The sequence below is a fragment of the Erinaceus europaeus genome, chromosome 7, assembly GCF_950295315.1.
Source record: "Erinaceus europaeus chromosome 7, mEriEur2.1, whole genome shotgun sequence".
Taxonomy (NCBI): domain Eukaryota; kingdom Metazoa; phylum Chordata; class Mammalia; order Eulipotyphla; family Erinaceidae; genus Erinaceus; species Erinaceus europaeus.
Genome location: NC_080168.1, coordinates 122456948 through 122470434, shown reverse-complemented (window position 1 = coordinate 122470434; position 13487 = coordinate 122456948). Strand labels below are relative to the sequence as shown.

At 42.3% G+C, this 13487-nt stretch overlaps 1 pseudogene; it reads right to left on the bottom strand.

The window, feature by feature from the left end:
- Positions 1-10683: 10683 nt before the first annotated feature.
- On the bottom strand, positions 10684-10781 carry LOC132539609 (U6 spliceosomal RNA; annotated as a pseudogene).
- Positions 10782-13487: the final 2706 nt, after the last annotated feature.

Sequence of the window (13487 nt, the reverse complement as noted above, 5' to 3'; positions counted from 1 at the left end):
CCCTCCTCTCTCCATACTATCCAACAACAACGACAGCAATAACAACAACAATAATAACAACAACGATAAACAACAAGGGCAACAAAAGGGAAATGTGTGTGTGTGTGTGTGTGTGTGTGTGTGTGTGTGTGTGTGTGTGTGTGTGTGTGTGTGTAATATTTTAGAGACCATTACCAACGAGATGCACTTTAAGTTTCTTAGATTAGCCCACAAGGTCTTCAAACCACCTCTAGCCCATATTTCCATCCTTATGATCTAACAAAGCTCAGGACAAACTGTGCCAAAACTATGCCCAGGACTGAGTAAGAATTTTGCAAATATTCCATGATAGCTATCAGCATAATGGTTACATAAAAGATTTTCATGCCTGAGGCTCTGTGGTCCCAGATTCAATCCCCAGCACCACCATAAGCCAGAGCTGAGCAGTACTCTGGTCTCTCTCTCTCTCTTTCTCTCTCTCTCCTTCCCTCTCTCTCATTAAAAGTAAAGTAAAATATTTTTTAAAACACAAATATTTTATGAATAAAATACTGGCAGTTTTCTACATACATCTTTGATGGTATCCATTGAGATAGAACAGCAATAAGAAAGCAAAGGCCTCCATATAACATTTTAGGAACAAGGACCTTTAAAGCAAATGGAGAGGTAGTTCTGGGACGCGCCAGGCTGGGGAGTGTTGACATAATTCAGTGTGTCTTTACGTGATCAGAACTCCGCAGGTTAACAGCCCACCAGGAGAAGCAAGGGTGGCCTCTGGAAAATATTTCTAGTGAAGAGTTTCCGCTTGAGTTGCATCTTGTACATTCTCAGTTCTGTCTTTTGTGGAGCACATAAGTTTTGAGTAATATCCAAAGCCACCCAAGTAAAAATAAATCAAGAATTGTGTCTTACACTCTACTTCCCTCCATGGCCTAAGGCAGGGAGAAATCCAGTTTTTTGTTTGTTTTTTTTTTGGGGGGGGGTCTAAGAGCTTCCCAAGTCATTTGTCTATGAAAAATCATTAAACTCCCAATGATTTGCATTAGCCTTAACAGTCAAAGTAAGACAAATGTAGGGACAGCAACCAAAGCAAACCTCCCTGTTTGGGTATAGCTCATTTTATTTTAATGATTTTTTTTTTTTTTTTTTTTTTTGCTATAGCACTATTCAATTCTGGTTGATGGTGGTGCAGGGGATTGAACCTGGGACTTTGGAACCTCAGGCATGAGAGTCTCTTTGCATAACCATTATACTATCTACCTTCTACACTGGGTATAGGTAATTCTAAACACTATACTAGTTATTGAAGTATTGTCTGCTGACATAAAAATTGCTGATTATGATTTGTGCATTTGAATAAGAAATTCTTCTTATTATCATCAGCTCCTCAAAAAAATAGTCTTCTCAGGGGCTTGGTGGTGGTGTACCCAGTTAAGTGCATATATTACCAAGCACAAGGACCCAGATTCAAGTCCCTGCTCCCCACCTACAGTGGCAAAGCTTCACAAATGGTGAAGCAGGTCTGCAGGTGACTATCTTTCTCTCCTTTTTTTTTAATCTTTATTTATTGAATAGAGACAGCCATAAATCAAGAGGGAAGGGGTGATAGAGAGGGAGAGAGACAGAGAGACACCTGCAGCCCTGCTTCACCTCTCATGAAGCTTTCCCCCTTCAGGTAGGGACCAGGGGCTTGAACCCAGATCCTTGCACACTGTAATGTGTGCGCTTAACCAGGTGCGCCACCACCTGACCCCCTTTCTCTCCTTCTATCTATATCCCCATCCCTTCTCAATTTTCTCTGTCCTATCTAATAAAAATTAGGAGAAAAAAAAGGAAAAATTGCTCTCAGAAGCAATGGATGCCTAGTGCTGGCACTAAACCCCAACAATAACTCTAGAGTCAATAAAAAATATATAACAATAAATAAATAATAATAATCTTCTCTGAGTCCTCTGAAAACTTTTTGATAAGAAATATGTGCTAAATTAATCATGAATTATTTATTACTTCTGTGGTACGGAGTCCTACCTGGAATTTTACCTCTTTTTCAAGAGCTTGGGTATCCAAGCCATTTTTTGCCACTGAATGACAGTTAGAATCACTTTTACTCGCCTATCAAAATATTTCAAGCTAATTTGACAGTATAATATAAACACAGCAGGTACAAAGAAGCAAGTATATTGTCCTTTAGAGAGACTAGGCAGCTATAGGATAGCTGAGAATTGTTTCTCTTCTTATCCCCCACCACCAAAATAAATTAAATAATTCTAAGTTTCATAAAATCTAGGCTGAAAGTCGAGCACTTTGCAAAACTTACAGAAATAATCTGATATGCTCATAGCTGCTGAGTTGAGCCCAAGAGACCTCAGGTGTGGAAACAGGCTACATGGGGGTAAAAGCTAACATCTGCTCATCAAATGGACACAGTGCCTGTCAGCCCTTAGTGCCTCACACTAAAGAGCTCAGAGCTATTCAGCATTCAGGGCTCAGGACTCAGAGCTCAGTGTTCAGGGCTCAGGGCTCAGCATTCAGGGTTCAGGGCTCGGCGCTCAGCGTTCAGGGCTCAGGACTCAGGGCTCAGTGTTCAGGGCTCAGCACTCAGGGCTTAGGGCTCGGGGTTCAGGGTTCAAGGCTCAGGGTTCAGTGTTCAGGGCTCAGGGCTCAGGGTTCAGGGTTCAGGGCTCAGGGCTCAGGGCTCAGCATTCAGGGCTCAGCGCTCAGGGCTCAGACCTCAGTGTTCAGAGCTCAGGGCTCAGGGCTCAGGGTTCAGGGCTCAGGGCTCACCATTCAGGGCTCAGGACTTAGGGTTCAAAATTCAGGGGTCAGGGGTCAGGGCTCAGCATTCAGGGCTCAGAGGAGGACAACGTGCAGAAGACACAGAGGCAGTCAGGAGTGTGCAGGAGCAGGCCAGCACCATCTGTGCTCTGTAGGAGGACGGGTAGGGGGAAGGAACATGATGACATATGCTCTGAAAGTACAGATTGTAAAGAAGGGGAGCAATCTTATTTTGCAGAGAAGTTGCTACTTTTTTTTTTGTAGCCTAAGAGCCCTCAAAGACTGAGAAGAGGAAACACTCTGGGTTCAGGTTACCTGAGGCTCAAAACTGCTACCCCTGAAGGGGTGGGACTGGGGGGAAAGTTGGGCACCCACTCCCGTCCTTCAATAGAAATGCTCATGGATGTCAGTCTCTGCATACCTCTGTGAGAATCTGAGGGAGGGAACCGCGTCCCAGATGCCTCCTGAATGCCCCATAAAAAGGCCCTACTGGGCCTGTGAGAGTGGCAGGAACACTTGTCACTGGGGACTCAGAACATCTGGGTTTAATCGCCATCTATGTTTCAGTGAGAAAGTCAACCAACCCCACAGACTCCTCGTGTGCAAAAGGGAAAACTAGAGGAGAGAGTGACTATGCCAGTACAGCCTGGTGTTGTCTAGGCTGAGAGAACTGAAGAGATAAAAGCACGTGAAGATGCTGTGTGCACCCCAACATGAAAGCTACAAGGCTGGAAGGTGATGATGACGTTACAACTGGAGCAGGACAGCGAACAGTTGACGACAGATTGACTGGCTTTCTGACTAGGATTTACTCATGACTCATCCATGAAGGCTTCCTTGCCATTTACTTCAGGGTTTCTCAACATCAGCAATACTTGATGTGTTCGACCAGACTAGGCTTCCTTTGGGGCATTAGGAAAGGAGACATTGAGGTGGAGCAGACAGGGTGTTGGGGGCACTGGAGAATAGTTTTCCACATAACAATTCAACCTTCTCACAGGTCCTCCTCTACACACACACACACACACACACACACACAGTCTTTTACTTTGGTGCAACACACCGTGTTGTGTGTTTGTTTTACCAGAGCACTGCACAACTCTGGCTCATAATAGTACCAGGAATTGAACCTGGAACCTCAGAGCCTCAGGCATGAATGTCTTTTGCAAAACCACTATGTTATCTTTCTGGTCTAATGAAAAGGAAAAAAATTCAATCCTGTACCACAATTAGTATCCAGTCATAGCTGGCTATGTTGAGTCGGCAAGAGGTGTTGTGCTCTGCTATTTGTCCATTTGCCTGTATTAACTCAGGCAGCCCTACAACAAGAAGGTCCCAGCAATCCTCCTTTACAGATGAAGAAGCTGAGGCTTAAAAGGGCTAGAGCAACAACTTGCCCAGATTTACTGCTCAAGCAAAGCAGACCTGTTTCGGCATCCTGCTCTGCACAATTCCAAACTCTCTGCTCTGAATCATCCCTGCAGCACTTCCTCCCATAAGACTGCATGATCAAAACAGCCCCACACTCTGATGAGCACAGACACCTGGCAAGGTGAAACCTGACTCTAGACTCAGAAGGATATAGCACACAACTAAAGAGCTATGGTTGCTGGATAAGTGGTATTTATATGTGCCATAGACTGAGGCAGAGCATAAACTAGCAAGCATGCCTGAAGAAGACAGGCAGCTAGACCTCATCTTTCCACACCTAGTCAGCATTTGATTCCATAGAAGTCAGTTTCAGTGGGATAAATTATAGCATTTGGAAATGTCTATTTTCATATTTTACAAGTTTGGAAAATGATGAGGCTGTCAAGACCTAGGAAGCAAAATTGGAAAGAATAAGTTGATTAAGGACACATTTGCTGACCAATATTAATGCTGAAGGTTTTTCCTATGGGGTCAGAAAGCCCAGTGTGTTATTGAATCCATTAGGAATCTCGGGGATATGTTTTGCCAGATGCATAACACAGTTAATGCCCAGTGACTCAAGGTCTAGTGGTGAGGCTCTCTCAAAGTACAGAAGTTGCTGATTTTATGCCCAATTTCTTAAAAAGGTAGAGAAAGTAAGCTTGAACAATATGTGTCAGGCCACAGAGTCAAGAGAGGGTGGAAGAGAACTTTAATTACAGTATGATGTATAACCAGATGATTCTAGGTGTACTGTCAATCATTAATGGCCATCGAAAGAGTAGCCTGGGCAGCAAAAGGTATTTGGTTTCTTAAGAGATCCATCACTGGGGGATGATTCCCTCTCAGCGGACAGATAGATTTGTAGCCATGTTGATACCACCAGGAAACCTTATTCCATTTCCTTCCAACTTCCAATCTGCTCCCCCAACACCCACCGGAATTTCTAACCTCTACAACTTAATTCATGCAGTTGTTCCCTCAAAAGAACAGTCTTGAGTCTTGATAACAGGAGCAGCATTTCTTTCTACCAATGATAAGAGCATACCCACGCTCCCACGGTGGGTGGAAATCTGGCACTTACCATTCAGAGGTTCAGTTTGCCTGGACGTGCAGGGAGGGAAGGCCTGGTTACAGTTTGGGTCTCAGCTTCCATGGTCAGTATCAGAAGCCAGTATCTGAAGCGTCTGGCTCTCCACTCACCACTCTTACCCTGGGAGAAACCATCGCTGAGGAAGTACCTTGCTCTGTTTGCCATCCCTGAGACATTCGAAGAATGTCAGTTTTATTGGGCCACTTTGCAGCCTTGATCCTGATTCAGAACAACCCACATGTGATGCAGGTGCCTGAATTCTGAAGGAAAGTTACGCATTATCAGGGTTATTTCCATGACAAAGGGCAGAAACTCAACTCAAGTGTATCTAGGGCTGGCAAATAGCTCATCTGGATGGCACATTACTTTGCCTTCTGTGTGAGCCAGCTTTGAGACTGGCCCCTACTGCACTGAAGGGCATTACTGTGCTGTGGCGTCTCTCTCTCTCTCTCTCTCTCTCTCTCTCCCTCTCTCAAGAATTAAATTTATTTAAGCAAAATTGGGAGCCTACTATCCTCCCTAAGAGAAGCTTTAGGCATAAACAGAAGCAAAATGTACTGGGAACCTGAGACACTCCCAAACCATCTGCATAAACCTAAGAAATTCTAAAGAACATTCTCCTTGATTGAGTTGTTTTGTTTTAGACCTAAGAGATAGGCAAGGCAGGTGTACCTTCATTTTCTGGCTGCTGCTAAGTGGTGTGCTTCAGATCCCTCAACTAGCGAGGTGCACTGCTGATTACTAATTCACCATAGGTGTTCTGAATCGGGTATTAGGCATGCATCCTAGTGTAGCATATTTTTAAAAAAGAAAATACTAGCCAAGATCCCTAGTCTAAACCAGCACAGAATTTTTTTTTAATTTTTTAAAATTTATTTTAAAAAGGAGACATTAACAAAACCACAGGATAAGAGGAGTACAACTTCACACAATTCCTTTTCTTTTGTTTAAATTTTTTTATTTGTTATTGGATAGAGACAGAGAGAAATTGAGAGAGAAGGGGGAGATAGAGAGGAAGAGAGACAGAGAGACGAGACGCCTGCAGACCTGCTTCACCACTTGTGAAGCGACTCTCCTGCAGGTGGGGAGCTAGGGGCTCGAACCAGGATCCTAACCAGTCCTTGCACTTTGCGCCACATGCACTTAACCCGCTGCGCTACTGCCTGACTCCCCTCCACACAATTCCTACCACCAGAGCTCCATATCCGATCCCCTCTCCTGATAGCTTTCCTATTCTTTAGCCCTCTGGAAGTATGGACCCAGGGTCATTGTGGGATGCAGAAAGTGGAAGGTCTGGCTTCTGTAATTGCTTCCCCACTGAGCCTTGGCGTTGACAGGTGGATCCATACTCTCAGCCTATTGGTCTGCTTCTAAATTCTGCTTCTAAAACCCCTTCTGTTTCATTGGTTTAATCCCCCCTGCTTAACACTGTATTCTATTTACATAACCACTGTTAACTAAGCACCGCCTGCCTCCAGGGCATTGGTTTAATCCTCACTGTTTTGCACACTTTTTCCTTCTCCCCACCCCCTATCCTACATACATCCTCTTCGGACCTGACTCTTCCGCCTCAGGATATATAAGGACAAGATTGTGATTAGAGATAGCTTAGATTGCTGCGTTTCACATGACTGAACTAAGTATCACTCAGCCATGAGTCCCTGGTCGTCTCCCTCTCCTGCCCGAGAAGCTAGCCCCGCACCAGCCTGTCTCTCTCAGGATGGGGCTCTGGGGAAACATAGCTCCAGGGATGGGGCTCTGGGAAAGTGGAGCTCCAGGACACACTGGTGGGGTTGTCTGTCCAGGGAAGTCTGGTCACATCCTGCTAGCATCTGGAACCTGGTGGCTGAAAAGAGAGTTAACATACAAAGCCAAACAAATTACTGACCAATCATGGACCTAAAGGCTGGAATAGACCAGCACAGAATTTATATGTATCAAGTCCTGTGTTCAATCCCAGTGACTACATGTGTCAGATTTGGTAGTGTTCTGCTCTCTCACTCTCTCTCTTTCCTTTCTCCTCTCTCAGAAAGATAAAAATAATTTTAGGGAGCTGGGCGGTAGCGTAGTGGGTTAAGCGCACATGGTGCAAAGCGCAAGGAATGTCTTAAGGATCCCAGTTCAAGCCCCCAGCCTCCCATCTGCAGGGGAGTCATTTCACAGGCAGTGAAGCATATCTGCAAGTGTCTATCTTTCTCTCTCCCTCTCTGTCTTCCCCTCCTCTCTCCATTTCTCTCTGTCCTATCCAACAGTGATGACATCAACAATAACTACAACACTAAAACAACAAAGGCAACAAAAGGGAATAAATAAATAAATAAATAAATAGATATTTAAATAAAAATAAAAATAATTTTAACCGTTTTCTTATCAAAGATCTGAATCCTCAAGACACTCAATAGTGGGAAAAAAAAACTGATGTCTTTGAAAGCATTTTTGTATGTTTACAATTACTTCATTTCTTTTCATAAGAGGAATTCTATGAGATTTCCATGGATCTGAAAATGTGCAGAGGAGTTGCTGATTTCCTGTTCCAACTGTATTAAATGGACGAGTGGAGGGAGGATCTCACAGTTCTCCTCAGGTGTTCTCTGCCTGTTGTCATCTTCACCAGAGGTAGTCACACTACCTTGAGGGAAACGCACGTGTGTGTCATTTGTGTCTGGAAGCAGACACTGACTGCCTTTGTTTGCCCATGTCCTGAACACTCTGTATTGACTCAGTGGAATTCATGGGCAACCGGTACTGGTAAGCAATAAAAAAAAAATCTGGAGAATGAGTAGAGGGAAGAAAAAAAAGAAAAAAACCAGAATGCTAGAGACTTTGTGAGGGTCATGGCTAGAGATATAATGCTTCAGGGAAGGGCAATGAAAATTAATGATTTCTTGAAATTCCATGGGTTATATATAATTGAAGATTACTAATTGATGAAGGATGCATATAAGTTACACCATTGTTGTGGAGCTGTATAAAATTTCAGCGGAATTAAAGTGGAAAGAAATTGCTCCTGATCACTTGTGCTCTGACTCCAATGTCCACCCTCCCAGTTCATGGGTTTCAAGTCACCCAATATCCAAACTCAACTTGAGGGACGACTCAACGCAGAATTCTAGTTGTCAGACCCCACAGTAAAATCACCGTCTCCTTCATTCAACAGTTTGTCTTCCCCACAGCTAGCCATCTCTTCCCTCCCCCTTCAGGCCCCAAAGTATACACTCGTCTCTGCCTCTTCATCCCTCATTCATTTTTCATCTGTGCATTTGGTTTCACCTTGCTACTCTTGCTACTCTTGTTCCTGCTCATTTCTGATACCACATAGAGATTTGCAAATTCCAACATGTTCTTTTTCTTTTTGATCTTACTTGATCCCTCTTGGGTGGTTGACATTGTAAACTGAAGATCACATTCCCTGGGTTTTCTCTCTTGAGTAATTCCCACTTGGATTAACTCTTTCCATCCCATCCTCCCTCTCAAATGCTATCATTCCACACATTGTTCCATTGCCAAAGCTCCCTTGTAAGAAATCTTATCTATACCAAGTTTTCAGTGACTATCAGTGCCTTATTGTCTTCCAAATCTTGGTCCCCTTTCCTAAGCTTTCAGTCAATAAATCCGCAAACAATTCAGCTGCTGTACAGACCAGGATTTCAACAAGCCTCTAAGCAACTGCATTGTATTAAATTTCACCCACCCTCAACATCATTTCCTCTTGGTCATCAAGAAAACCAGTACCACCTACTCCACTGCTGTACTTGAAAATGTTTGTCATTCAAGACAATTAATTCTGTCAGTTCCTTCCAATTCTGTATTTGACCCATTTTCCCATGCTTACAACCTTTCCCAAAGTGGCTCTCCTGGCTATTATGATAAGCAGCCTGAGGATAATGAATGGCACATGCAAGAGGTTTTGCTCCAAATATAAATATATGTGTGCACATATATTTATGTGTATAACCATTTTTTTATTTTTGGTAACCAGGTTATCACTGAGGCTTGGGGCCTGCCCAGCTCTACTGTTTGGGGCGACTTTTTTTCTTTTTACTTCTTTTTGAGAGGCGATGAAGGGTAGGACACAAAGCCTCTGTCACCAGGGATCTTGTTTTCATACCTTTATACTGAAAGGAAAGCAAATCTGGAAAACACCAGAGGAACCCAGGCACTGTTTTTTCTTATCTGAGAGATAAGAGGAACAAAAGGAAAATATTGGGAAGTAGTAATAGGTGTGGGGGTGACTTAGAAAGGAAGTAAAGGCAGGACCATAGAAAAAATGGGCAATTTAGTCAACAATTTGTTGGGCTCTATATGTTAACTCTCCTTTCAGCCACCAGGTTCCAAATGCTACCAGGATGCCAACCGGACTTCCCTGAGCAGACGACCCCACCCATGTGTTCTGGAGCCCCATTTCCCCAGGGCCCCACCCCACCAGGGAAAGAGAGAGACAGGCTGGGAGTGTGGATGGACCTGTCAATGCCCATGTTCAGCGGGGAAGCAATTACAGAAGCCAAACCTTCTACCTTCTGCATCCCACCATGACCTTGGGTCCATGCTCCCAGAGGGATAAAGAATAGGAAAGCTATCAGCGGAGGGAATGGGATACAGATATCTGGTGATGGGAACTGTGTGGAGTTGTACCCCTCTTATCCTATGGTTCTTGTCAGTGTTTCCTTTTTATAAATAAAAATCATAAAAAGAAAAACTGGGCAAAAATATGAATAAATACATAGATATAGATAGGTAGTTACAGAATCAGCCCATATCTGTGGCCGTGGGAGAACTACTGCAGTTTCCCATGGAGGGGATGGAACACAGAACTCTGGGAACCATATGGAATTTTACCCCTGTTATCTTATAATCTTGTAAATCAATATTAAATCACTAATAAAAAAAAAGAAAAATTTTAAAAGAAAATATATCTTCTGTGGGAATATTTACTAAAATATTTTACAACTCCCCTCCAAAATACATGAAGAATCCCCAAACTTGTAAGTGGGATATGTTTCAAAAATTATTTTTAACTTGGTTCTGTAAAAATTAGAATACAATATCTTAATATATATATATATATGTTAGACCTAAACTATTTTTATATTTATTTATTTATTTATTTACCCTTTCATTGCCCTTGTTTTTATTGTTGTTGTAGTTATTATGTTATTGTTATTGATGTCGTCGTTGTTAGGACAGAGAAAAATGGAGAGAGGAGGGGAAGAAGAGTGGGCGAAAGAAAGACACCTGCAGACCTGCTTCACTTCTTGTGGAGAACCCGGGGCTCTAACCGGGATACTTCTGCTGTCCTTGGACTTCGCACAACAAACGTGCGCTTAACCGGCTGCACTAACCTCCGACTTCCCACCTAAACTATTTTAATTTTTAAAAAATTTTTCTCATGTCATAATCCTCTTTATTTGGCCTGTGATTGTGAGGGGGGAAATATGGAACGCTTCATGAATTTGCATGTCATCCTTGTGCAGCGGCCATACTAATCTTCTCTGTATCGTTCCAATTTTAGTATATGTGCAAGCACCCTAAACTATTTTTATTAAACCTGGTTCACACACACTATCCACATGAGCTATTCTGTTAGCCCTACCATACCCATTTCACAGATTAGGAAACTAAGGCTAAGAAATTAATAACCTGGGAGCCAGCCGGTAGCGCAGCGGGTTAAGCGCAGGTGGTGCAAAGCACAAGGACCAGCATAAGGATACCGGTTCGAGCCCCCGGCTCCCCACCTGCAGGGGAGTCGCTTCACGGCAGTGAAGCAGGTCTGCAGGTGTCTATCTTTCTCTCCTCCTCTCTGTCTTCCCCTCCTCTGTCTATTTCTCTCTGTCCTATCCAACAACAAAGACACCAGTAACAACAATAATAATAACAACAAAGATAAAAAGGGAAAAAATGGCCTCCAGGATCAGTGGATCAGGCACCAACGAGCCCCAGCGATAATCTTGGAGCCAAAAAAAAAAAAAAAAAAGGAAAAGAAATGAATAACCTGCCAAGTTCACACAGCCAAATTAGCAACAGCCCCCTTAATTTTTCTCTCTCTAGTATTAAGACTATAAGTCAACATTTCAGCACAAATTAGATAGAAATATTGAGTTTGAGCATTTTGTTGACCTAAAAATAAATTGATTCTAAAAATAAATTGACTCCTACTGTTCTAATGTTATCCATTATAATTATGCTCCTTACTTAGTGGATATCTACTTTTTTTTTTTTTCCGCCTCCAGGGTTATCGCTGGGGCTCGGTGCCTGCACGAATCCACTGCTCCTGGAGGCCATTTTTCCCATTTTGTTGCTCTTGTTGTTACCCTTGTTATTGTCATTATTATTGTTGTCATTGCTGTTGGACAGGATAGAGAGAAATCAAGAGAGGAGGGGAGACAGAGGGGGAGAGAAAGACAGACACCTGCAGACCTGCCTCACCGCCTATGAAGCGACCCCACCACCCTCCCCCACCCCCGCTGCAGGTGGGGAGCCGGGGGCTCGAACCAGGATCCTTACACCCATCCTTGTGCTTTGCGATGTCTACATTTTTAAGGCTTGTTTTGTTCTTTAAAGCATATGCGAATGAGTAAGGACAAGAAAAAGGGAGCAAGAGAGGTGGTGGTGTTTGTATATGTGTACAAAGAAGGGTAGAAGAGGGGGCTGCATACATTATGCTTGGAGATAAATCTTCAACAAGTGACATATAATAGGTAAACATGGAAACTGAGAGTGAGCCTATTCATTAGTGATAGAGACTCTACTCCCTCGGCACAAAGAATCAAACAAAAGATATTATACATAATATAGAAACTCATCTCATCCCATCTGAATGCAAGTAGTTAAATAATGTAAGATTTAGGGGCCAGGTGGTGGCGCACCTGGTTGAGCACACATCACAGTGCTCAAGGACCCGGGTTCGAGCCCCAGGTCCCCACCTGCAGGGGGGTAAGCTTTGCAAGTGGTGTAGGTCTCTCTCTCTCTTTCTCTCCCCCTCCCCCTCTACACCTACCTTCTTAATCTCTGGCTGTCTCTATCCAATAAATAAAGATAATAATTTTTAAAAAGATTCTTATTTAAAAAAAAATAATAATAATGCAAGATTTGTGAACATTAGACTGCTCCTCAGCTGGAAATATTAAAAGGTGGCTCTGTTTGTTCAACTACCCGTAAATCACATGAGAACTTTCCACCATAGAACTTTCCTTTTGAGTAGGCAAGCATATGTATATTTGTGACTATTTCTTTGGCACAAAGAAAATTCTTACCATGTCTTGAAAGAGAAAAAACATATGGCTGTCTGAAATTCCTGGGTGTTTGCAGTAGGCTAGCAGAAGAAATCTTTGACCTACGGATTATAATTTTTTAAATGGTGACACCATAAAAGTAGAAACAGGCTTAGAATAAGGTAAATAAAGTAAAAGAAAAAACTGAATCAAAATAGAAGTCTACAATAAAAAGCAAAAAGATATTAAATTAATAATGTATGTGTCAAAAACTTAGAAGCATGTTCCAAGAAAAAAGAAAGAAAATTTAAAGATAGAAATCTAAGTAAGCATAATAAAGTTCAGATAGCAGAAATTTAATTAACGACTAAACTGCCATTATTTTAAAACTCTGAGCCAAAAAGCAAGATTAGACTTAAAAATATAACAGAAGAAAAGTTTACTGACTGAAATGAAGACCTAAGTCCTCAGACATAAAGGATTTAGTTTGTATTATAAATATAATGAAAAAGGGAGCCGGGCGGTAGCTCAGTGGGTTAAGTGCATGTGGCACAAAGCACAAGGACCTGTGAAAGGATCCCGGTTCGTGCCCCCGGCTCCCCACCTGCAGGCTGTGAAGCAGGTCTGCAGGTGTCTATCTTTCTCTCCCCCTCTCTGTCTTCCCCTCCTCTCTCCACTTCTCTCTGTCCTATCCAATAATGATGACATCAATAACAGTAACTACAACAATGAAACAAGGGCAACAAAAGAGAAAATAAATATTTTTAAAAAATGTTTAAATACTTAAATATATATATATATATATAATGAAAAAAGGAGCCACAGCAAGAAATAATGCAGCAGAATGATATTAAAAAGACTAATAAATCCTTGGAAGTATTCAAGTAAAAAGACACAGGTTTTGAGAATGGAACAAAATAATTCTGACTTCAGAGTTATCTCTAAATATTAAATATTTTAAGACTACAGTGTGATGTTTATAAAATGTCTATGTAATATACTATATAAAATATATCTAAGTG